The sequence below is a fragment of the Hyperolius riggenbachi genome, chromosome 6 (genome assembly GCF_040937935.1).
Source record: "Hyperolius riggenbachi isolate aHypRig1 chromosome 6, aHypRig1.pri, whole genome shotgun sequence".
In the NCBI taxonomy this organism is placed as follows: Eukaryota; Metazoa; Chordata; class Amphibia; order Anura; family Hyperoliidae; genus Hyperolius; species Hyperolius riggenbachi.
This window is the reverse complement of record NC_090651.1, coordinates 229,486,098-229,509,948: the sequence shown is the minus strand read 5'-3', so window position 1 is coordinate 229,509,948 and position 23,851 is coordinate 229,486,098. Positions and strand designations below refer to the sequence as shown.

The 23,851-nt window shown below is 42.5% G+C and overlaps 1 protein-coding gene and 1 long non-coding RNA gene across 5 annotated transcripts in view; one reads left to right on the top strand and one right to left on the bottom strand.

The window, feature by feature from the left end:
- LOC137522675 (uncharacterized) overlaps positions 1-9,768 on the top strand; it is a 39,913-nt gene extending 30,145 nt beyond the window's left edge. The window contains exon 3 of the long non-coding RNA XR_011022397.1: positions 9,611-9,768. This is a non-coding gene — a long non-coding RNA (uncharacterized lncRNA). The remainder of the gene's footprint in view (positions 1-9,610) is intronic.
- Positions 1-23,851, bottom strand: part of AJAP1 (adherens junctions associated protein 1) — a 522,829-nt gene that overhangs the window by 354,928 nt on the left and 144,050 nt on the right. The window lies entirely within an intron of this gene.

Here is a 23,851-nt window from a genome sequence, read left to right as displayed (position 1 = left end):
GGCACATATAGCCCCTGGCTACCTATTCTGGGCACATATAGCCCCTGGCTACCTATTCTGGGCACATATAGCCCCTGGCTACCTATTCTGGGCACATATAGCTCCTGGCTACCTATTCTGGGCACATATACCCCCTGGCTACCTATTCTGGGCACATATACCCCCTGGCTACATATACTGGGACATATATACCCCTGCCTACGTATACTGGGACATTTACACCCCTGCCTACATATACTGGGACATATATACCCCCTGGCTACATATACTGGGCACATATATCCCTGGCTACATATACTGGGAACACTGGCTGTTTGTCATTATGTGCATTTAGTGGTGAAAAGCTGTCTCTTTTGTGCATTTACTGGTGAAAAGCTGTCTCTTATTATGTGCATTTACTGGTGAAAAGCTGTGTCTTATTATGTGCATTTACTGGTGAAAAGCTGTCTCTTGTGCATTTACTGGGGAAAAGCTGTCTCTTATTATGTGCATTTACTGGTGAAAAGGTGTCTCTTATAATGTGCATTTACTGGTGAAAAGCTGTCTCTTATGTGCAGTTACTGGTGAAAAACTGTCTCTTATGTGCACTGGACCAGTACTACTGGTGAGGACAGTTAGTGACATGGCTATGTACTCTGTAATGTGCTGCAGAAGATGTCAGTGCGATATAAATACTATAAATTTTTTTTAAAAAAAGCCCATTGCTTAGCCCCACTGTACATAAAAGTGCGCTTCTGACTCCGCCCCTAACTCCAACCCTAACTCCACCCCCTGTCCGGTTTTCTCCATCAGCCGACCTGGCAACCCTACTTGTGAACCCTCCCCCCCCACACACACACACACCAGTGCTGGGCCGAAATTACGCATTAGCGTAATTACGCATCGTAATTCACTACAAATGCACCGTAAGCGTTACGTGTAAGGTTACGGTATTACGCGTAATTAATTACGCGTAGACCGTGGGGTTACGTTTTACGCGTAACAAATTACGCGTAAGACAGTAAACTCCCATTGAAATTACACAGTCTGCCGTAATCGCGTAATATTACGCTCTCGTATAATATAAAAAAGCCGCCGACTTTAAGGGTTAATAGCAAAGCCCCCTTAAGTGCTAAGAGCCTCAAATTTGGAGAATATATTAAGGAGATCAGAAGGAATAAGAGGAAAAATTTTTTTTCAAAAAGACCTTATAGTTTTTGAGAAAATCGATGTTAAAGTTTCAAAGGAAAAATATATACATTTAAAAACCCGCCGACTTCAACAGTTAATAGCAAAGCCTGCTTAAAATTTAGGAACACCAAATTCACAGGGTATATTAAGGGGATCAGTGGGAATAAGAGGAAAATTTTTTTTTTCAAAAAGACCTTATAGTTTTTGAGAAAATCGATTTTTAAGTTTCAAGGGCAAAAATGTCTTTTAAATGCGGAAAATGTCAGTTTTTTTTGCACAGGTAACAATAGTGTTTTATTTTCATAGATTCCCCCAAGTGGGAAGAGTTTTACTTACTTCGTTCTGAGTGTGGGAAATATAAAAAAAAATGACGTGGGGTCCCCCCTCCCAGACCTCTTTAACCCCTTGTCCCCCATGCAGACTGGGATAGCCAGAATGCGGAGCACCGGCCGCGTGGGGCTCCGCACCCTGACTATACCAGCCTGCATGGTCCATGGATTGGGGGGTCTCGGAAGGGGAGGGGCAGCCAAGCTTTCCCCTCCCCCTCCGAGCCCTTGTCCAATCCAAGGACAAGGGGCTCTTCTCCACCTCCGATGGGTGGTGGAGGTGGAGGCCGCGATTTCCTGGGGGGGGTTCATGGTGGCATCTGGGAGTCCCCTTTAAAAAGGGGTCCCCCAGATGCCCACCCCCCCTCCCAGGAGAAATGAGTATAGAGGTACTTGTACCCCTTACCCATTTCCTTTAAGAGTTAAAAGTAAATAAACACACAAACACATAGAAAAAGTATTGCTAAGGACCAATGGGGCTCCTTGGAGCCCAAATACAAAGATGCTTTCGAGAGCTCTGAGCTAATATAGCTCAGAGCTCTGTCGGGTGAAGGGACGCTAAGTCCCCGCCGGCTCCGCTGCCCTCCCCGCCTCTCCCACATGTCACCTATATACATGCTGGCACCCATGGGTGCCAGCATGTATATGGGTGACAGGTGTGGGCGGAGTGGACGGCGGGAGCCGGCGGGGACTTAGCGTAGTGTATGCGGCGGCCGGCGGGTGAGCGGCGAGTGACGTCGGGTGCGGTGGTGTTACAAAGTAACAAAGTTGTTACATTGTAATAATTTTGTTACATTGTAACTGATTAGTATATTTCCGAGGATATTGCGTGGGAACTGGCTTTTAAAGGGACAGGTAAGTATTAATGGTTAATTAAGAATATTAAAGGACTTTTTTCGTGGTTATGTTTTTTGTTCAATTAAAATACTTTTTCTATGTGTTTGTGTGTTTATTTACTTTTAACTCTTAAAGGAAATGGGTAAGGGGTACAAGTACCTCTATACTCATTTCTCCTGGGAGGGGGGGTGGGCATCTGGGGGACCCCTTTTTAAAGGGGACTCCCAGATGCCACCATGAACCCCCCCCCAGGAAATCGCGGCCTCCACCTCCACCGCCCATCGGAGGTGGAGAAGAGCCCCTTGTCCTTGGATTGGACAAGGGCTCGGAGGGGGAGGGGAAAGCTTGGCTGCCCCTCCCCTTCCGAGACCCCCCAATCCATGGACCATGCGGGCTGGTATAGTCAGGGTGCGGAGCCCCACGCGGCCGGTGCTCCGCATTCTGGCTATCCCAGTCTGCATGGGGGACAAGGGGTTAAAGAGGTCTGGGAGGGGGGACCCCACGTCGTTTTTTTTTATATTTCCCACACTCAGAACGAAGTAAGTAAAACTCTTCCCACTTGGGGGAATCTATGAAAATAAAACACTATTGTTACCTGTGCAAAAAAAACTGACATTTTCCGCATTTAAAAGACATTTTTGCCCTTGAAACTTAAAAATCGATTTTCTCAAAAACTTTAAGGTCTTTTTGAAAAAAAAAAATTTTCCTCTTATTCCCACTGATCCCCTTAATATACCCTGTGAATTTGGTGTTCCTAAATTTTAAGCAGGCTTTGCTATTAACCGTTAAAGTCGGCGAGTTTTTAAATGTATATATTTTTCCTTTGAAACTTTAACATCGATTTTCTCAAAAACTATAAGGTCTTTTTGAAAAAAATTTTTTTCCTCTTATTCCTTCTGATCTCCTTAATATATTCTCCAAATTTGAGGCTCTTAGCACTTAAGGAGGCTTTGCTATTAACCCTTAAAGTCGGCGGCTACCTAACATTGATCCATGTGTCAACTTTTCCGCTTGGCAGCATGACCTTACGCATTAATTGCTAGTAGGATTTTACGCGTAAGCCTATAACGTAATAACCTGAATTACGGTATACTTACGCGTAATTGCGTAAGTGCTATGCGTAATTACAGACATGTACCGAAATTGAATGTCTATGCCGTAAGCGTAATTTCGTAATGCGTAATAGCGTAAAATTACGCGTAATGATCCGTAAGCGTAGCTTTTTCCATTACGACCAGCACTGCCACACACACACACACACATAGCAATACCACGTGACCTCTCCCCCACTCCCAGGCTGTACCCTGTGATCTCCTCCTTTTACTTAGCAGCACCCAGCGATTTCTACCCTCTTAGCAGCACTTGGTGACCTCCCGCCACCCACGGCAGCAGTGACCTCACCCCCCTACCCCCCCAGCAGTGCACCTAGTGACCTCTCCCCCCAGCAGCACCCAAGTGTCTCCCCCACCCCTTGGCAGCACCCAGTGACCTCTTCCTACCCCCCAGCAGTATCCTGTGACCTCTTCTCTCTCCCCCACCCCCGCAACACCCAGTGACATTTCCCCACACCCTGGGAGCACCAAGTGACCCTTTCCCACTCTTACAGCAACGGTGAGCTCCTCCCCCCATCAGCCACCCAAACCACTCTCTTCCACCAGCATCAGCCACAATGACCTCTCAGGGCCTATACACACTGCTGCGCTTTTAAAATAGCATGCGTTTTTGAATCGCAAGGTCTTTTGAAAAATCATGAAAACTGTGAAGACCTGTGTACACTGGTGCGATGCGTTTTTTTGTTTTCATGAAGGTTTTGCGTTTTAAAAATTGCGTGCAATTTTAATAACTCAGCACAAGTGCAGCAGTGTGTACAGGCCCTCACACCTCTCTGAAGCACCCACAGGTGAACTTTCTCACCTTGACGCCTACCACGGGGACATGGTATCTGCATTGGATCTGTGGGGACATGGTATCTGCATTGGATCTGTGGGGACATGGTATCTGCATTGGATCTGTGGGGCGCATGGTATCTGCATTGGATCTGTGGGGACATGGTATCTGCATTGGATCTGTGGGGCGCATGGTATCTACATTGGATCTGTGGGGACATGGTATCTGCATTGGATCTGTGGGGACATGGTATCTGCATTGGTTCTGTGGGGACATGGTATCTGCAATGGATCTGTGAGGGACATGTTATCTGCATTGGATCTGTGGGGACATGGTATCTGCATTGGATCTGTGGGGACATGGTATCTGCATTGGATCTGTGGGGACATGGTATCTGCATTGGATCTGTGGGGACAGGATATCTGCATTGGATCTGTGGGGACAGGATATCTGCATTGGATCTGTGGATATAGGATATCTGCATTGGATCTGTGGGGGACCAGATATCTGCATTGAATCTGGGGGGGGCACCACAGGATTTCTTGCCTGGAGTGACAAAAAGAAGCGCCCCTGTTTCCAAACATTAACTTTTGTCTTTAACTATTATGTATGGATATAGTGTTTTACAAGCAAATGTTTTGTATAGCTTTAGACCTTGATTAACCTCCCTGGTGTTCAATTTTCCCAGGATTTCTGTGCAAAAAGTAATGAAATTATTTGTAAAACTTTGTGTTTCCTGTAACTTGCCAAAATGTGTCAAGCAAGGGTCTAGTATACAGTGCAGGAGAGTATTAATGTGTATGCACGTTTATACTGTTCACAGCATGTTTTTATGGACGGATATACTGTATCTGTCCATACCGCTAGGGAGGTGTTAAGATAGTTAAGTTTGGAGTCAGGCAGAGGTTGGTATTAAGACTTTATTGCGAAAATGTGCGTACGGTTTGGTGCAAGTCTTCCGTTTAAGGCTATTGGGGTGGGAGGCACTTTCAGTTAGTCAGGCATATCTAAGGGGAGTGGCTTAGTGTTAGCAAATGTCAAGGGATTGTAAGAAAATAAGGTTCAATTATCACTCTTGTCCTGGCAGCTGTCCATATCAAGTGCTTGGGAATTCATGACTCATCACACCTTAGATGAGGTAGACTGTGGTTTTATTCAAAATCAATATGATGTTCGTCTAATCATTGAGTGGCATGTGGAAATCAGAAAAACAGGAATAAAATAGTGACATAATCAATTTGCATATAATCAGCAATAGTTACCTAAAGTAACACCCCCAGGGCCGGGCCGAGGCAGAGGCTGAAGAGGCTCCAGCCTCAGGGTGCAGTGTAGGAGGGGGCGCACAATTTATTCAGCTGTCATTCCCAATTGTGTTTGAAGCAGAAAGAAATAAGAAAAGGGGATACATGCCAGTGAATGCCTGCCAGATAACTAGAGATTAAGGTGTTGGGGAGGTTGGGGGCCCTGGGGCACCTATTAGTCTAATAGCAATCAGTGTGTGAAGGCTGGGGTGGGAGGGATGGGGGGGCGCACTTTGCTGTCTCAGCCTTGGGTGCTGAAGGACCTTGTCCCGCCTCTGAACACCCCCTAGCATGCAGCCAAAACTTGAGGCAATAGGTCACTGGCTGATGCATATTTAGTCCAAGCCTACTCACGGACAATGGTATGACTTTCATGTCTCAAACTATCTGTAATGTTAACCACTTTCATGTTGGCTGGCTCTGGCCCTTTAAGGACCAGAACCATCCTTTGACTATTTTGCATTGAGATTGCTGTGATTGGCACACTTACAGGGTCATGACTCAGGAGCCAATGAAATTGATTGAGAAATGGAAGCTCTGCTGTCAGTGTGACAGCAGAGCAAGCAGGTGCCGTAACAAGAACAGCAGCACAAACAGTGAGATCAAATAGACTGTGTGGTGGAGCTGATTGAAATTTACTCCATGGCAGGAATAACAGGACACAAAAAGGACATAGATTTCAATCAGCAAGGTCTGGGACTGGTTAAATAGAACTCTCAAAAACACATTTTGCTCCTGGTTAGCCTAAAAGAGACAAAATGGTGTCTCAGCAATAAAGTGGCTGCTGCTAAGAGCTCATTCCCTTATAGAGATAAAGGTAGGATGACTGTAGCTTACTATTGTCACTGAAATCTCTGCATTTAAACCATAAGTCACTAAGAAGAACTAAGATGAACCGATGCAGCAAAGGCCGGATTCCAAGAAGTTATGGGGGCAGCTATGGGTTATGTCCGGCTCTAACTGATTATCTGCCTCCTTCCCTTCCTTGATGGTCTCTTGGACACTCACTGAGAATCTAATGCATTCAATTACCCCAATAATTCTACTTATTTATATCAATAAAACACTGTAATAAAAAGCCACTCGATTTTAGGGAAAAAAAAAAATTGTACTGTTGAGTCATCAGATCCAGTAATGGTATGAAAAATAAATCTGTGCTCACCTAACAGTCTACGTTATTCTTGAGAGAACAAGTCTAATGGTCTAAAGGAGAGCAACTCTAATACCAAGGACATTTCAAAGCCTTCAGCCTCTCCTACATCTTCCCCTCCCACCATTTTACCATCTTGTTATTATAAAACTAACGTCAGATTTGTGTACTTTCCTGGGCTGCAACATCAAAAGAAAACCATTATTCTTAATAAAATGTTTCTGAAAATCTATTCAAGTAAATTAAAGGGGCACTATGGCGAAAAATTGTAAAATTTAAAATATGTGCAAACATAAACAAATCAGAAGTACATTTTTTTCCAGAGTAAAATGAGCCATAAATTACTTTTCTCCTATGTTGCTGTCACTTACAGTAGGTAGTAGAAATCTGACAGAAGCGACAGGTTTTGGACTAGTCCATCTCTTCATAGGGGATTCTCAGGGATTTATTTATTTATTTTCAAAAGCACTTAGTGAATGGCAGTTGCTCTGTCCAATTGCCAAAAAACGGTGTACCAAGCAGGGAAGCTGGCCAGCATCATTGTTTAAATCATTTTTAGGGAGTATCTGTAATGAATAGCGGAGATGCCACCGCGCGGTCGAGCGGCAGGGCGGCTATCTCCGCGTTCAGGCCGGCGGTTTCCGCGCAGCAACATGTGTCTAGTTTGTCTGGGCCTTCTAGTGCACACAGATTGGGAGCTACGCACGCGCCAGAAGACAGGACCTTTATGCCAGCAGGAGAGGTATCAGCTGATCAGGCAGATCAGCTGATCCCGGCTGGACTTCTTATTGGCTGAGTGGCTGGGGCGGTGCTGCGGAGCGCCGTGAATATATATAGTACTTGGTTGGCAGTCGCCAGTTGTCTGCCGTTGCGAATACTAACGTGTGAGCACTCAGACCTCAGTCAGATCCTACAGTGTTAAAAACAGGGAACACCAAGAGCCCCAATAGTGTAATTCGTACTGGACAAGGTGGCAATAAGTTTGTATTGCTAGATACTCACAAGTCAGGGTCACCAGCAGTCAACCACTGTAAAGGCAGGTGGGGAGATTGTCCTGACCCCACTCAGGATTAAGAAGTCGCTCTCTGTAGACAGGAAGAAAGGGTAGCAACCCTCCACCAAGGGTGGACTCAAAATTGTATACAATGAACAGAGGCGCCAAAAGTATAAGATTAGATTAAATGAGCTTAAAAACCAACTTAAATGGCAAAATTGAAGGAGGAAGTGGTGGTCTTACCTCCCTCAAGCAGACACGACAACGACTGCGATTCAGACAGTCAAACACATTTATTAGGAACTCCAAAAAGAAATGCAACGCGTTTCGCAGGTTCAACCCCGCTTCATCAGGCAATTTAGGGAGAAGTATCAAACAATCTGCACAAGGATTCAAATTAAGCGCCTCTGTGAGGCTGGTTAATTTGAATCCTTGTGCAGATTGTTTGATACTCCTCCCTATATTGCCTGATGAAGCGGGGTTGAACCTGCGAAACGCGTTGCATTTCTTTTTGGAGTTCCTTATAAATGTGTTTGACTGTCTGAATCGCAGTCGTTGTCGTGTCTGCTTGAGGGAGGTAAGACCACCACTTCCTCCTTCAATTTTGCCATTTAAGTTGGTTTTTAAGCTCATTTAATCTAATCTTATACTTTTGGCGCCTCTGTTCATTGTATACAGATCCTACAGTGTGTTAGAACCAGTTGGAACTGGGAATTCACACTTAGCCAGATTCCGCTCTTGAAGTTTACTGTGTTATACTTTAGACCAGTTCCGGGGTGTTGAGACCAAGGACCTCCCACCCAAGTATAGGATTACTGTGTCATTACTGTGTTATACTTCAGACTAGTTCCCGGGTGTCGAGACCAAGGATCCCACACCTCAGACTAGGATTGTGCTTATTGATATTTGTTATGACCTCTGGCTCTGTTGACCTCTCTCTTGCTTTCTGATTCGGTACCTCCGCCCATCTGTCTTTCAGTTGCCAACCTTGCCTGTACCCGGTTACCGAATCAGCCTTCTGTCTCAGTATCTTATCTGCTCGTGTTTTGCCGACCTGGCCTGTCTGACCCTTCTGGCTGTCACTCATCCCTCGAGTGATCAGTCTTACTGTACTACTAGTGACACTAACCCTCCAGGTGTCAAGTAGCTGCAAGGGCTACCTGCTCCTCAGGAAGTCCTTCTTGCAGTTCAATCAGGGGGCTCTACCCCATAGGAGTCCACTGGCTGCAGTACAATCTGATTCCCAATTAATCAGGGAATCCTTGGCTGCAGTAGTGTCTGTATCTCCCGCTACTTGGGAGATAACCTTTCTTACTGTTGCACCAAACACTTTACCACACTGGTGTCCTGTGTTAAGCTATACTGGTATTATTGGTGATTCTGCAGATCACACATAATCGGGTATAGCGTCTGTATTATTGGTGATACTGCAGATCACCAATAATCAGAGATCCTCTGTGTGCTGACACCAATCGTTACAGTATCTTTATGAAGAATAAAAGCCTTGCTGAGAATCCCCTATGGAGAGATGAACTAGTCCAAAAGCTGCCACTTCTGTCAGATTTCTACTACCTACTGTAAGTGACAGCAACATGGGAGTAATGGGAGAAAAAGTAATGTATGGCTCTTTTTACTCTGGAAAAAACGTACTTCTTATTTCTCTGTTTGCACAAAACGTTAAATTTTAAATTTTTCACCATAGTGCCCCTTTAAAGAGCAGATTGTGCTCAACCTATCTGATCCATAAACTATTTATGTGAATCACTGATTTTAGCCCTGATGCAAAATATGCTGACACGTTACCTTCTTATGTACGATATAAGCTGTAAAGGTGATCATGCACTTATAGATAGCTATCCTATATTTAATAGAACTAACAGTTGTGTGTAAGAATTCTATAAAACACACTGTGCTAAAAAAAGTTCTTTTGTGACCTCTCCTACAGGTGTCACCCCAGGCATCTACCTGGCTTGCCTATGTACAACAACAGCCCTGGCATAGAGATATATGATGGGAGTTCAGAGTTATCAGTGATTGATTTCCTGCACCTATGAAAGACTACTGAGCCAGCACATACCGAGAGAAATGATCCAGAACCAGGGGACAGTTATGTATAATCAACAACATTATTATAATGTCATTTTTATTACTGTGATTTTGATACGGTAAACTCCTCTGATTTCTTATTTTCACTTTAGCTGGAAATTGTCCTGTAGCACTAACAATGGGCTCCCTTCCATTTGCCCTGTATGACATGGAGTAAGTGAACAATGCCAGATTTTCTTACTGATGCTAGCAATCTTATGAACTACCATAATTGGTAATAAAGCTGTCAATGTAGCACACTTCATTTCCTTGAGCATAACACTTTGGCTTTCCTCTGTTTTATATACATATATATAAATATATTTTCTTTACTTGCTGCAGGGGTTGAGGTCTCTATGCTGGCAACACAGGCTATACCTGCCTCACATCTCTTGTTGCAGACAGAAGAGGCTCAATCTTTGTTTAGTAATCTTTAAAATATAATGTGAATGAAAAATCCATCCTATTTATTCTATGGCTGTGCTACTTGGCTGGCCAAACCCACCTTGCACTTTAAAGGCCTGAACACACCTGATTCAGACGGACGCTTGTGCAGCGTTTACTTCCAGCGTTCGTGGCTTGGCGTTAAACGTTTGTACCAAGCTTTCACACGTGTTTACACGAAAGCGGCGTTCGGGTCCCGATTTTCCCTGGCATTCAAAGAGCCCTTGAAAGCAACATGTAGCTTCCAGGGGCAGTTAACAGCGACGGGTAATGTCCCCCTACGGGAAGAAAAAACGCGACCGCATCCGAATGCAACGCGAATGCTGCTGAAAGCCTGAACACATCACCAACGCAACGCCAACGAACGCAACACCTCCAAATGTCCGTCTGAACCAGCCCGATAACGACCGCCTCAGGCGATAATAGGGTGGGTGCTAGTCAGTTGTGTGTACAGCGGCTGCCTACCCCCAACCTGCGAGCGATCCGCTCTGCGGATCAACTCACCCCTACGACAGCTGATCACATGGTCAGTGTTACTCCCGCCTGTCATGTGATGGCATGCACACCCTGCTCTGTTACAGCACACTTGAATTCCAAGGTCCTCAGGCATAATAATGCCTCCACATAAAAACGTGAAACATAGTGTAAAAGTGCAAGGATTACAGAGTTTATTAAAACAAATTGTTAAAAATAAGAACCAGCAGGCCTCATGAACTGCAAGCATGCAGCGCCAAAAGGCTATCGAGTAACAAGTCAATGCCCACTCACAGCCTATGACGTTACTGCCGCAGTCAGAGATCCCCACGCGAGCGGCTGTGTAAAAAACAAACAAGCCCGTGTATCAAGTACATCACCGCATCCGGAGATGTCACTGAGTCACATCACGTTGTTCTGTTGCTCTGTAGCTCCACCCAGTAGTAGCAGAACTTACACATAGCATTCCTTCTATTCCTCTATTATACCCTGCAACCTCATCTCCTCTGCATTATGCACAAAATTGCTGTATGTAATGCAGAGAGATTGAGATGGGGTGACATATAAAAGAGGGATGGATGATTTTCTGTGCATAATTTATGAATAATAAAAAAAATATTTTAGCTTAGTTTGACTACTCTTCTAAAGTGTGAGCAATGCATCATTGTTGAGATATACAAACATAAAGTGGGATGGACAAAGACAAAAAGTGAAGACTGTATTCACACTTCTCTTCCGCTCAGCATGTACTATTTGTCCTGTAAAGCAGGAAAAGGGTATGCCCATTGAAGAGAAATATGGAAAGTTCTGTACTGAAGCCACACTGCTTATTCTTAGTTATATTAAAGTGGACCCAAATAAAAAATACAAGAATTCAGAAATAATATCTATTTTCTAAATTATAATAATAAATAGCAGCCTTTTTTCAGCTGCATGATGACAAATATAAAATGTTTTACATTTATTGGAGGAACCCCTCCCTTCCTTTCATATTGCCGGGACAGAATCTGGCAAACTGGTGGAGTAGGTGGTGTCCGGCAAAGGAGGAATTGCTAATGGCTGCCACCTGTATAACCCTAGTTATGAAAAGAGAATGGTAAAAAGCATGCACTGAAATGCTCATAAGCTTGAAGGAGTGTTTATTTATCTTTGTATATGTCAGAGTGGTGCAACTAAATATTTTGAATTAAAAAAATGTTTGGTTTGGGCCTGCTTTAAGTACTTGAACCTGGGAATGAGCAATGCAGGTTGATATATAAAGTGCAGGCAAGCTAAAAAGTATTACTTAACAAATCTGTTTTCGCTTCATTATGTATAAGAAATTGAGTCACTTTACATAGGGCTCATTGTATCCATCTACGCATTTCTGTTCTCCAACATGCCTACAACTGGCAATGAGAAACTTGTATAAGTGGGAAAAACTTTGCTGACTAATATAACTCAAGATTCTTGGCATCCATACATGTCTGGTCTCTGAATCATAGTAGTAAGGAAATACCAAATGCGTTCCAAATGTTTCCAGACTTCAAATCCTGCTGTTAATGAACCCAATTTATCACATAGAGAACCTGAGTGCATTTCTAACCCAACCATTTTGGAAATGTAATTGTGCTTTCGAGTATGCAGTAAAACTGAACTGTAAAGAGGATCTATTGTCCTTAGTGGTCCAAGAGAAGTTTTAAGTGGTCATCATTTATCCACGAGCATTTAGCTATACTTTATGTAGCTAAGAGAGCAAGAAACTGTATACCTTGTTAAATGATCCTAACTTATGTGAACTATTGATTGGATGCTGATCAATACTCTGTAAAGTGCATTTCTAAGTCTTGGAAAGAAGTTTATAAAGTGTGTATTTTTTTTCCTCCAACAATAGCTACTGGGTCTCAACCTGGATTTATGCAATTATAGCTTGATTTATTAGTAGCCAGCCACTAGATAGCATGACGTTTCAGCACGCAGGCCTTTATCAAATGCATTTGATAAAGGCCTGCTTGCCAAAACATTGTGCTATGTAGTGGCCGTGCTACTAATAAATCAAGCTATAATTGCATAAATCCAGGTTGAGACCCAGTCGATTGTTCTTTTTACATTGGATTTTGACACCTATTGCTGGGATCTGGGTGTTGGTTGGTTGACTCCCTGATTGAGGAAAGATTTGTGGTCTGAGCAATTGGGCAAATCTTTTATTTCTGTGAAGCTGAAAGGAGCTCACCCTGCTGCAGGCAAACTCCTGGGTGATGTTAATGCTATTCCCCCTCCCAGTTGTTGTAACTCAGGGGGAATGCGTAATCCGGGTACCGGTTATTGCTGTAAGCCGATTTACCTTTATCTTTTGCCTTTTTAATGATGGTAATAAGGACTTGTGAGCATTAAAGCACACTCTTTTGAATCTGTGATCCTTTTAGTTAACTCTCTCCATCACTGCATGCAATGATGTGCAAATTAATACAGATCCTCCTCTCAACCCTACAGGACTGGTTTAATATAGCTGAATTGTTCACATTGTAGGGCATTGTAAATTTAGTTTACTTACACAAGCTCGTAAAGAGTGATTTCAACTATTAGAGGAGACAAAGCACCAAATTCACTTTTCAGTAAATCACAACATTACGAGTGCATAGTTTTGGAGGCAAGGCCAGATTAAGGCACTGATAATGGATAATGGAAAGGTGATTCACTCCCTTCCCGTAGTGCCTCCCTCCCTCCTTTCAAGATTAAATGAAAGGTTACTCACCTAGCTCTTGGCCTTCCACTGACGAGATCTCCGTTCAGTTGGGGGCACCACTGGCTATACTGAGGGTACCGCTGGTTACCAAATGCTAATGGACATGTGTAGCTACCTGTGAAGGGCAAGGGAAGTAAGGAAGAAGTGACAGCTGGGATAGCCAGCACACTTGCAGGGCAGTTCGGCAGGGGTTTGTAGGTTCATGGATGGCGAAGTCTAAGGTGCCAGGCCATCTGTGCCTATTAGGCTCCTGTGATTTAAATCCAGGCCTGTTCGGGGGCGAAATTCAAACACAGATTTTAGTCCTTCACATTGAATTTTGGGGCCACTATAGTCCAAAGGGTCTGCGTTTCATATCATGGTTTTTATTTATGTTCAGAGAACCACAGTGCATTTTCCAAACTGCATGATCTGAGTTAAACTGCTTGAATTTGTTTATGCAATATTAGAGTCCAGGCCAAGCCATTAATTGATTGCCTCTGTCTGAATATTACTGCATATAAAAATAAACAAAGCAGAATGTCGTTGCTACAAATAAAATGCATTATTAGGTCTAAACTAACTAATTTTATAATGGTGTGAAAAGTGATTTTCCTTCTTCCCGAATCCTGATTTCATCTATTTGTGAGCAATTCAGGTCACATAGGTAATTGGTGAACTAAAAAGAGCATTCAAAAACTGGGTGTTATGTTTACTCAAGTTGCTAAATTTACTTGGAGATCAGACACAATTATGTGTTATAAACAAACAACAAATAAGAGCATAAAAGGGCAACATTTTCAAACCAGCTGTTCTGTACAAAGTTAAAATATAAAATATTAATAAAAAATCTTTCAGATTCATCACATGTAGAACAAAAAAAAAAACCCCAAACAAACATATTTTTTGCATTTAACAGAAGAAAAAGGAATTTTCCTTGATTCCTATCTATCTATTTAAAAGTTAAGTGAAAAAGTAAAATAAATTCTAGCAATGAATATGACTGAAAATGAAAAGGATCACAAATAATGAATAAAGTTTCACGTTTAACTAACGTTTAACTTAATAATACGAAAAAAAAAAAAACTTTTTATTACTGAAGATGAATATGAGAACGATGCTTGATATTAAATAGAAATGCATTATAATAAAGGAATGATTCTGTGTCCTTCAGCTACTCTTGTCCTATCAGCACCTTTTTGCTTTATCATGGCTTATATGTTCTGCTGATATTTAATTTTGGTTTCTTTTCAATGGTCCCCATAGAACCTCCCCCAGCCATCTCAGTTGTCCTCCAGCAAGACTATAATATTCTTAACCTTTAAACATTGGCTCCTTTCCACAAATTGTTATTAGTAAGCAATCCCCACTCTCCCCAGGACTCTATTCCTGAACTTTTTGTGACCTTCCAAAATGCAATTATTAATTTAAATAACTCTTTAGTCTACCAGCTTATATACAACTTGTATGGGTGACCTTCCTATTCTCATACTTGTCCTCTATTTTACAATATAAATTGTAAAAAAAAATGGAGTTCCTTTCTCAGCTGATGTCCAGTGTTCATGTACCACTTTTGGAGTAGAGCAGTATTGACATACCAGCTATGCCCCTATTGATTATATCCTCTTTAATTCAGCAATACATGCACTATTACATACCAAATTTGCCAATTAAAGTGTACCTGAGGTGACGTGACATTATGAGATAGACGTGTACATACAGTGCCAAGTATTCGAATGTTCCTTTTTTCCTTTTTCTTGTCTGAAATAATTAAACATTCTGGTATGCAAGTGTCAGTTTCTCTATAGCTTAACCCTCACTGAAAAGAAATTACAGCTGTAAAACTCTTGCCTGGCAGAGAACAGCTTCTGATTGCAGAACATAGATACAAAGGTCAATGGTTCATACAGTTTAACTCTATAACACTAAACAACTGTGTAAAAGACTTTATCATTGAACAAAAACAAAAGAACTTTAAAGTGGTCTGAAACTCTGACATAACATTCAATAAAAATGTATTTTCCTACTTTGTATTACCCATACAGTTATCATATTTGCTTTTTTACAAGTTCCCAAAATACAGTTTATCTGCTCTGAAAGCTGCCTTTGCATTTTATTCAAGCTGCTTTTTATAATATATTATGGTGAGCTGTTTTTAACTGTGTGCATGCGTAAAGCACAGAGAGCTCATTGCAGTTATTACAGACAATGTAACAACATCGGATTGTAAACAAAGATAATGTTAACCCCACTCTGGATGTGGATCTTATGCTGAAGGGCAAAATTATTTTTTAATGCTGTTCTGCTAAAATGCTGTTCTCAAAAATGCAAGTGATCTTACTTTTACTTCTCCCATGAAAGTATCTCCTATTATACAGTATATCACAGTGCCACACATGATAGTGCCCACCTCATTACAGAACCCTCATTATTGTGACTTCCGTATAATGTTCCCTGTTTATTATGATGCACACAAAAAATGTGCATGTAAAAATGAAGGGGTTGCAGTCAATCTTTAGAGCAGTTGGAAAAAAATTACTTTTTTTTTGCTGTAAACAGCTTGCATAGTTAATTCATTTAATTATTACCAGTTCTGCTTACCTCACTTGCTGCAGGAATTTAACTACAAACTTTGACCTGCTGTTAAAGTGGTCTGAAAGTCAGCATTTCTACTTTGCTCTGAAAGATTCCTTACAGCTTTAAAGCTACTATCCCAGAATTTATTTTTAGCAGAACATCACTGAAACTGTTAAACACAGCACTAAGGATAATCAATGAGAAGCAAATTGTTCCGAAATTATGCAAATGCATGCAGTTTGAAAATGGACCAATCAATTTAACCTGGGTTTAAATTGATTGGTCCATTTTCAAGCTGCATATATTCGCATAAAAATTTGCATACATTTGCATCAACACGGAATAATTTGCATATCTGTGATCATCCCTACACAGCGCCTTGTCTTGCCATGTAAAGGCTGCTCAGCTTTAAATCGATATCCAGACTGGAGATAACAGTATCTTTGTTTACATTCCAATGTTGTTACATTTGTGTGTAAAACACTCATAACACTCTCTGAGAAGCTCTCTCTGCTTCAGGCATACACACAGTTCAGAACAGCTCACTAGAAGATTTTAATATATAATAAAAAGCAGCTAGAATAAAATGCAATGGCAGCTTTCAGGGCAAGATAAACTAAACTTTGGAAACTTGTGCACAAAAGCAAATATGATAACTGTATGAGTAATAAAACGTAGGACAACACATTTTTATTGAATGTTATGTCAGTTTCAGACCACTTTAAAGCGAACACTAGTCGAAGCTCGGGTTCAAAATAAAGAATTACCCTGCAGAGAGAGAAACCTCAGGATCCTTTTGAGGCTTCCCTCGGTGGTCCGCAGTGCCCCTGTTGCTGAGGGAGTAGCTGAGTGGCTAAGCAGCTCCTCTTCTGCATTTATGGCCGCACATTAGAAGCTCAAGCCCGCCTGCGCATGTGCAGTAGCACAGAGCTCCGTGCTACTGCGCATACGTAGAGGGGCTCAGTCGGCTACCGCGCAGCCATGAATGCAGAAGAGGAGCCGCACAGCCCCGATAGGATTAGCGACAATGTATTGTCGCTAATCTTCCAGGGGGCCACGCTCAGCTTTGGCTCGGGTAAACTTTAATATACATATGTAATCAGCCCATATAGTAAATGCCATGATGACAACCTTTTCAATTACCACAAACATTAACCTCCTTAGCGTTACGGACGAGCTCAGCTAGCTGCTAGCTGCGTGTTTCTCTGATCACCGCTGCCGATCTGCCGCTACTCGATGCAAAAGATGCCCCCCCCGCAGACCCCGTGCACATCCTGGCCACCAGGCTGCGCTATGGGGTGGATCGGGACTCCCTGTGACGTCCGTTCGTCGCCATGGTGACGATGGAAGCCCTGCAGGAAATCCCGTTCTGAACGGGATTTCCTGATGGGCGTGATCGCCGGCGGCGTCCGGAGGGGACGGGTGGAAGCGGCAGGAAGGGGGGAATCATGTAGCTAGTGCTAGGCTAGCTACATGATAATAAAAAAAAAAAATAGGTTAAAAAAACCTTCCCGTGGCCGCCAGGGAGGTTAAAAGATAATATTACCTGGAAACATAAATACTACTTTCATAACCTGGAATGTAATATTTTCATGACTTAACACTGCAGAAAAAAAATATAAGGCTAACATTAAAATAATGACAATAACCTGCAGTAACAATAACCTGATGGACGCTGCCCAATGATGTAAATGAAAATTATTTAAACAACACATACCACTTCTTGCTCCTTTCAAAACAAACTTCTCTGCTTTTCCAGTTACACAGCACAGTGACCCAGGTACCAATTATGGAGCCCCACCACAAAACTTTGGTTGACACACATACATACACACACACACCATTCACATGTCTTTCTTCCTCCCTTGCAGTGACCTCTACAGACTATGGAACCATCTTCCAGGGGTCATATAACAAGAGTGGCCTCCATGTTCCACCCTAATAAGTGCAGCTACCATGACGCTTTCACCCATAACAAGTAAGCATGTAAAGTCAGTGGTCCAGGCCCCCCAGCAGACGTATCATGGCGCAATCCTCTCTCAAGCATCATTGCTGGACACAGACCACCATACTGGTTAGCTGTTTCGTTCAAACATCCCCTCATCTTGTGTAGAGTAAAAGCGCAGGATGCACTGTTATATATACTTAGGCCATGCTGCCTTTGGTCTGCTCTTCTTCCCTGGAGCCATGCGATGTACGCTGGCCCCCTTAGGCTTCTGATGACAATGACATGCATCGGAAGTCAGGGGATCTTCTTAGTATACAGCATGCAGATGCCCAGAGGAAAAGGAGACCTGCTGCAGCCTGAACAAGATAAATATTACAGCTCTCCCTGTGCTTACTCTGCACAAGGGGAATGGAGGAGCTGGCCCCTATGGCCCCCTGGGGTTGTGGAGTCTATTGTTATGCTACAGATAACAAGTATGGCTATAGAGAGGGAGTGTAAGAAGCTAGAACATCCATGGCCATAGGTCTCCATACCACTCACTGCAGGGGCTGCTCCCCAGTAGTAGAAAGGATACAAATGATTAAGGACACTTACGGAAACACATGGGGAGGGACTATTTTAACAGTATTTTTCACTAAATATGGATATACACTTTAAAAAGCTCCAAAAAAGAATATACAAAATACCTGACTTCAACATACTGTACAATGAAGGCACAAATAAATGCTAAGAAATTCACTGTGTGTGTTTAGAGCACATGTGTCGAACTCCAGGCCTGGAGAGCCAGATTCATGTCAGATTTCAGGATGGACTGAGAAACAGAGGAATGTGTTCTATCTGATAGACCACACCTTTTCTGATTCAGACCCATCAATTAATTTCAGCTGTGTCAAAAATGCGTGAGGACCTCGGCTCTCGAAGTACAAGTTTTACATCCCTGGTTTAGAGTGAGCAACCTGTCTAATTAGCCGCTATCAGCAAGTGTGAATTTAGGGCTGTGAGCTGTGTCTGAGCTATCCTATGGTGTGCCCAGGTTCTGTGATAATATGTAAACACTGAAGGTTAACCCTTTCTGTGCTCCCAGGAATGTGCAGGGATTTCTTTAGGCTTTCAATAAGTTGTAACAACAAATGTTTTTCTTTAAAGGTTATTATGCTGTGACTTTTGTTTTAGAGCACAGGGGAAGTTCAGAGTTTAGGTCCTCTTTAAGGCAATTTAATTATGATTCAAATAAGGCTGAATGTCAGACAAACATATTCCTTATATAATTTCATAAGAATGTTTGGCTGCTTGTCTGGACTTGAATGCAAAATGACTCTTCACTCTCACTTGCATTATTCTTTATTTGGTTTAACACTAAAAATACTTTTCTTTTCCCCAGGAAAATATGGAATATCCCATTTTACTATTTTCCAGCAGCACTTACAGGTCTGATTGGCAGGTTTTGTATTTGTTGCTTTTCTGGGGCTTACTTTTCAGGTAACACATCAACAGGATTGGCTTCTATAATGCTGGAAATGAAAGTTGCTTTTCTGCTTACAGAATATGTCCACCAAACCAGGACGTGCACCTCTACATAGGCAAACCCAGAGGGGGATTCCAACTGCCCGGAATCCCCCCTCAGACCAAGGCCTGTACAGTGTCTGGGGACAGGCACAAGTTGAGACTTCAGAATATCTGTAGGCATCCTGCAGCTCACAGCACTGCTTCCTTTCTTTCTCTGCTACAGTTGACTTTGGATGGAGCAGCAGTGTGTTTACAGAGAATGGAGCAGCTTTGGTGAACATAACAGAGTCAGGTATGGACAAAGCCCTGTGCCCCTGCTGTGTGATGCTTCACTTTCAACTTCATTACCAATGTCGCTGTCCTCATTATTATCTGTATCCAAACTGCTCCTGATCGATCCCATTGTCGGTCAGACGGAAAATTGCATTATGTGTACCTAGCATAATGTACTACCATATTATTTTTGTGCATGGCTGAGGGAGACCTTTCAGAATCCCCCCCCCCTGAAAATCCTGGGTTTGCCACTGCTCTAAAATGATGAAGCATGTATTTGTAATGAACATTTTAGGAAGGCTGTACTCCAGAGTATAGTTGCTTCAACTGTATGTAGTGACTCCGAGAACAGAGTGATATGGAGGCTACCATATTTAATACCTTTTACATAATACGAGATGCTTGGCAGCCCTGCTAGTCTATTTGGCTGCAGTAGTATCTGAATCACACCAGAAACAAGCATGCAGCTAATCTTGTCAGATCTGACAATGTCAGAAACACTTGATCTGCTGCATGCTTGTTCATGGGCTATGGCTAAAAGTATTAGAGGCAGAGGATCAGCAGGACTGCCAAGCAACTGGTATTGCTTAAAATAATAACAATCCTAACATTTGTATAGTGCTTTTCTCCTGTTGGACTCAAAGCGCTCAAGAGCTGCAGCCACTAAGGGTGCGCTCAAGGGGCAGCCCTGCAGTGTTAGGGAGTCTTGCCCAAGGACTTCTTACTGAATAGGTACTGACCCCAGCCAGGATTCGAACCCTGGTTCCTATGTCAAAGGCAGAGCCCTTAACCAGTACAAAGGAAATAAATATGGCAGCCTCCCAATCCCTCTCACCTCGGGTTCACTTTAAGTAAATTAAGAGCTTAATGACATTTTCAGAATTTCATAGCTGAAAAATGAAATGTAGAATATTTTTATTACATTAAATTAAAAAATGATTTATGTAGCGCTTATCTTTGTTTATAGTCATTTTAAAGGGACTCCGAGCTCTGGCTAAAATAAAAATTTTCACTTACCAGCGGCTTTCTGCAGCCCATTGCTGGTCGGGACGTCCCACGCATGCGCCGTACTGTCACGCCGGCCGCCGTGATGACGCGAGGCGGCCGGCGTGCGACGTCATTGATGAGGTTTGCGGAAGAAGGAGCCCCGACACTCGGCCAGTGTCGCCCGGGGAGCCGCCGGACAGCCCTATATGGGCAGCCATGGGGAGAAGAGCCAGGAGGCCGGCGTGGGACGTCCCGACCAGCACTGGGCTGCAGAAAGCCCCTGGTAAGTGAACATTTTTATTTTAGCCAGAGCTCGGAGTCCCTTTAAGTCAACCAATATGGAATTATACTTGTCTAATACGATGATAGCACTACCCCATATAAAACTGCAAACTCTTTCAAAAGAAACAGCGTTTTCTCAGTGGATTATTGGGAATCAGCACTGATCAGGCAGAAGAGAGGGAAACATGAACCTCAGCAGGAATGTCAGGTACCTGGAGAAGATGACAGACACCAGTCAGATAGCGCTGTACACAAGGAGAGCACAGCACAGAATACAAGAGCAGCATTTGCCAGAATAAATGTAGATGGAGGGACAGAGCTCAGTAAGATCAAGGCTGTATTGTGCAAGTTGAAGAAGGGGAGGGAATACAGCGTTGCAAAGCCAGGCTATACATACTAACAAGGCTACATACAGCATAAAGGAGAAACACACCTATATAATGTCAGCTGAGGTTATAGGTTTCCCATCCTTTCTGAAACACCTGTTCAATATTTTTAGGTGAAAAACACAGTCTTGGCCTTCAGCAAACTTTCAGTACTCTGTAAAAAGACTCATGACCATGAATATGTTTTGTGAAAATACTTGAACAGAGGCGCCAGAATAGAATAAAAACATCTAAAAAACTTTTAAAAGGGGGAAGTTGTGGTGGACTTACCTCTCTCGTAGACAGACAAAAATGTGTTAATTTTATATTAAAAAAATAACATTTATCAGATGCTCCACTTTGCAACGCGTTTCAAAGGTACAGTCCTGCTTCATCAGGCAAATTATGGAGCACTTTTGTATTTTCAACATTGCTTAGTCCACCCTCGGTGGAGGCGTGTTACCCCCCTTTTTTCTGTTTACAGAGAGCTACTTTTTAACCTGAGTGGGGTCAGGTTATAATCTCCCCAGATGCCTTTATAGTGGTTACCTGAGTGGTAACCTTTTGTGAGTATAAATACTTTTGGAATACAAAAATATTACATTATATTGAGCTCTCGGTTTCCTCTTCTGTTTTACAAATTAACATGTTTTGGATGCTACTTGTCTCACCTGTGTTTTAGAATAGATGATGTGAATATTTGAGGTACATAACAGGAGCATATGAAGATCATAATGGGGCGGGGCACCTATGGCAGATGTAAGGGATATAATGGGAACACTTTATTATTATTTAGTCTTTATTTAGTGCTAATATCTTCCATAGTGCTTTACACAGTTTACATATGTCTAATTGTTAACTGTCCCTCGCAGGGGTTCACAATCTAATCCCTACCATAGTCATACATCCATCATAGTCTGGGGCTGATTTTTATTTTAAGGGGAAGCCAATTAGCTTACCTGTATGTTTTTTGGATGTAGGAGGAAAGCAGAGTGCCAGGGGAAACCCACATAAAGCCCCATGCAGATAGGGATTTAGCACTGCAAGGTGAGACTGCTATGCCCTACGTCACCATGCTTCCCAAAACTTGTTGTAGGGAACTCTGTAAAACGGTTAGGCTGTGCATACTTGAATGAGCATTTTTGGCTAATTCCATCACATAAAATTGATGGAGAGTCTGTTGAATCCAGCAGGCCAGATGGATCGAGTTTTGATAAGTTTTAGGCAGCATTTGGAACAGTGATCAGGCATGCTGGAAAATCTATATTGGACAGGAGGGGGTGGGAGATCAACAGCTGCATAATCTTAGATTGCATTAAAGGGTGCAATGCTAGCAGTTCATTCAATTCTTGATTATTTTTCTCCTGAAATGAAATCAAAATCTAGTTTACAAGGTGGTGGAATCAATCACTACTGCCCAATTGATTTTAAATTAGGGAGAGATTGATCTTTTGTCATCCTGGGATATTACTGACTCTTATATGGCTAGTATTAAGCATTTATAATCATCTAAATCTACACTGAAAATGCTCTATTGCTGAATTTTAATAAACTTATTTTTAAGGTAGCTTGGAGCACAGTAAATGTGACCTGTAATTCTATCTGTAACACATAGTGAAAAAACAAATATAATGTAAAAATATACATGAAGATATCCAGCACTAGGCACACATGCAGTGTGTGTTTCTGACTGTGTATGATTAGTTCACTGATTTACAGAAAATGTAAATGAAACAATCTTATAGTGATTTAATAAAGCATTTTCAATGACCCCAGGGGTCCTCAGCTGGGATACTGTAAGTGATTCATCAAACCTAAAGACTTCATAAAAATGAGCTGCTGTTATGTGGCAAAATGCTGCAACACTCAAATGATTCATATAGAAACAAAAAGGCCATTTACAAAAGGGGAAACGGGCTGTTTGCCAGTAAGAATGCCATCAGTTTTCAGGTTGTGACATATGGATAAATCAATTGGAAAGACTGCATTGTCCCAGTGTAATCGCCTCCCAATATGAGTGCACTGTATACACAGTCCATGTTTGGAAATGGCCTTTTGGTCCATTTGACCCCTGTATTTTCTCTTCAGAGACTAGTATATACAAGAAGTAAGAAATGTGGGTGCCCGCTAGCGGCAGCAGTTTGGGCAGCGCCACAGGCGCCTTTATAAATAGCTTCACTTGTGTGCAGTTTGGGGTCCTGCACCACCCGATAAATAGTAGGCGCTGAGCCTGTCCAAAGGCAAAATACAACAAAATGTTGCCGTATTTTGCTTTGCTGGTAGCCCTGGTGATTTATGAGGTGTTGTGCATGTCCACATTTCACACTATTGCCACTATTTATAAAGACATCTATAGAGGCACCAGGACATTTTAGTATTTGTGACAGATTGGTGGTGGGGGGGAGGAACCTTTGGGTGTCAGTTAAGATTAGGCGTGTGTGTGTGCGGGGGGGGGGGGGGGAGGGGAGGGGGGGAGTTAAAGCTAGGCATGGGGAAGGTTAAAGTTAGACGTGGGGGTGGTGGTTATGGTTAACCATGGGG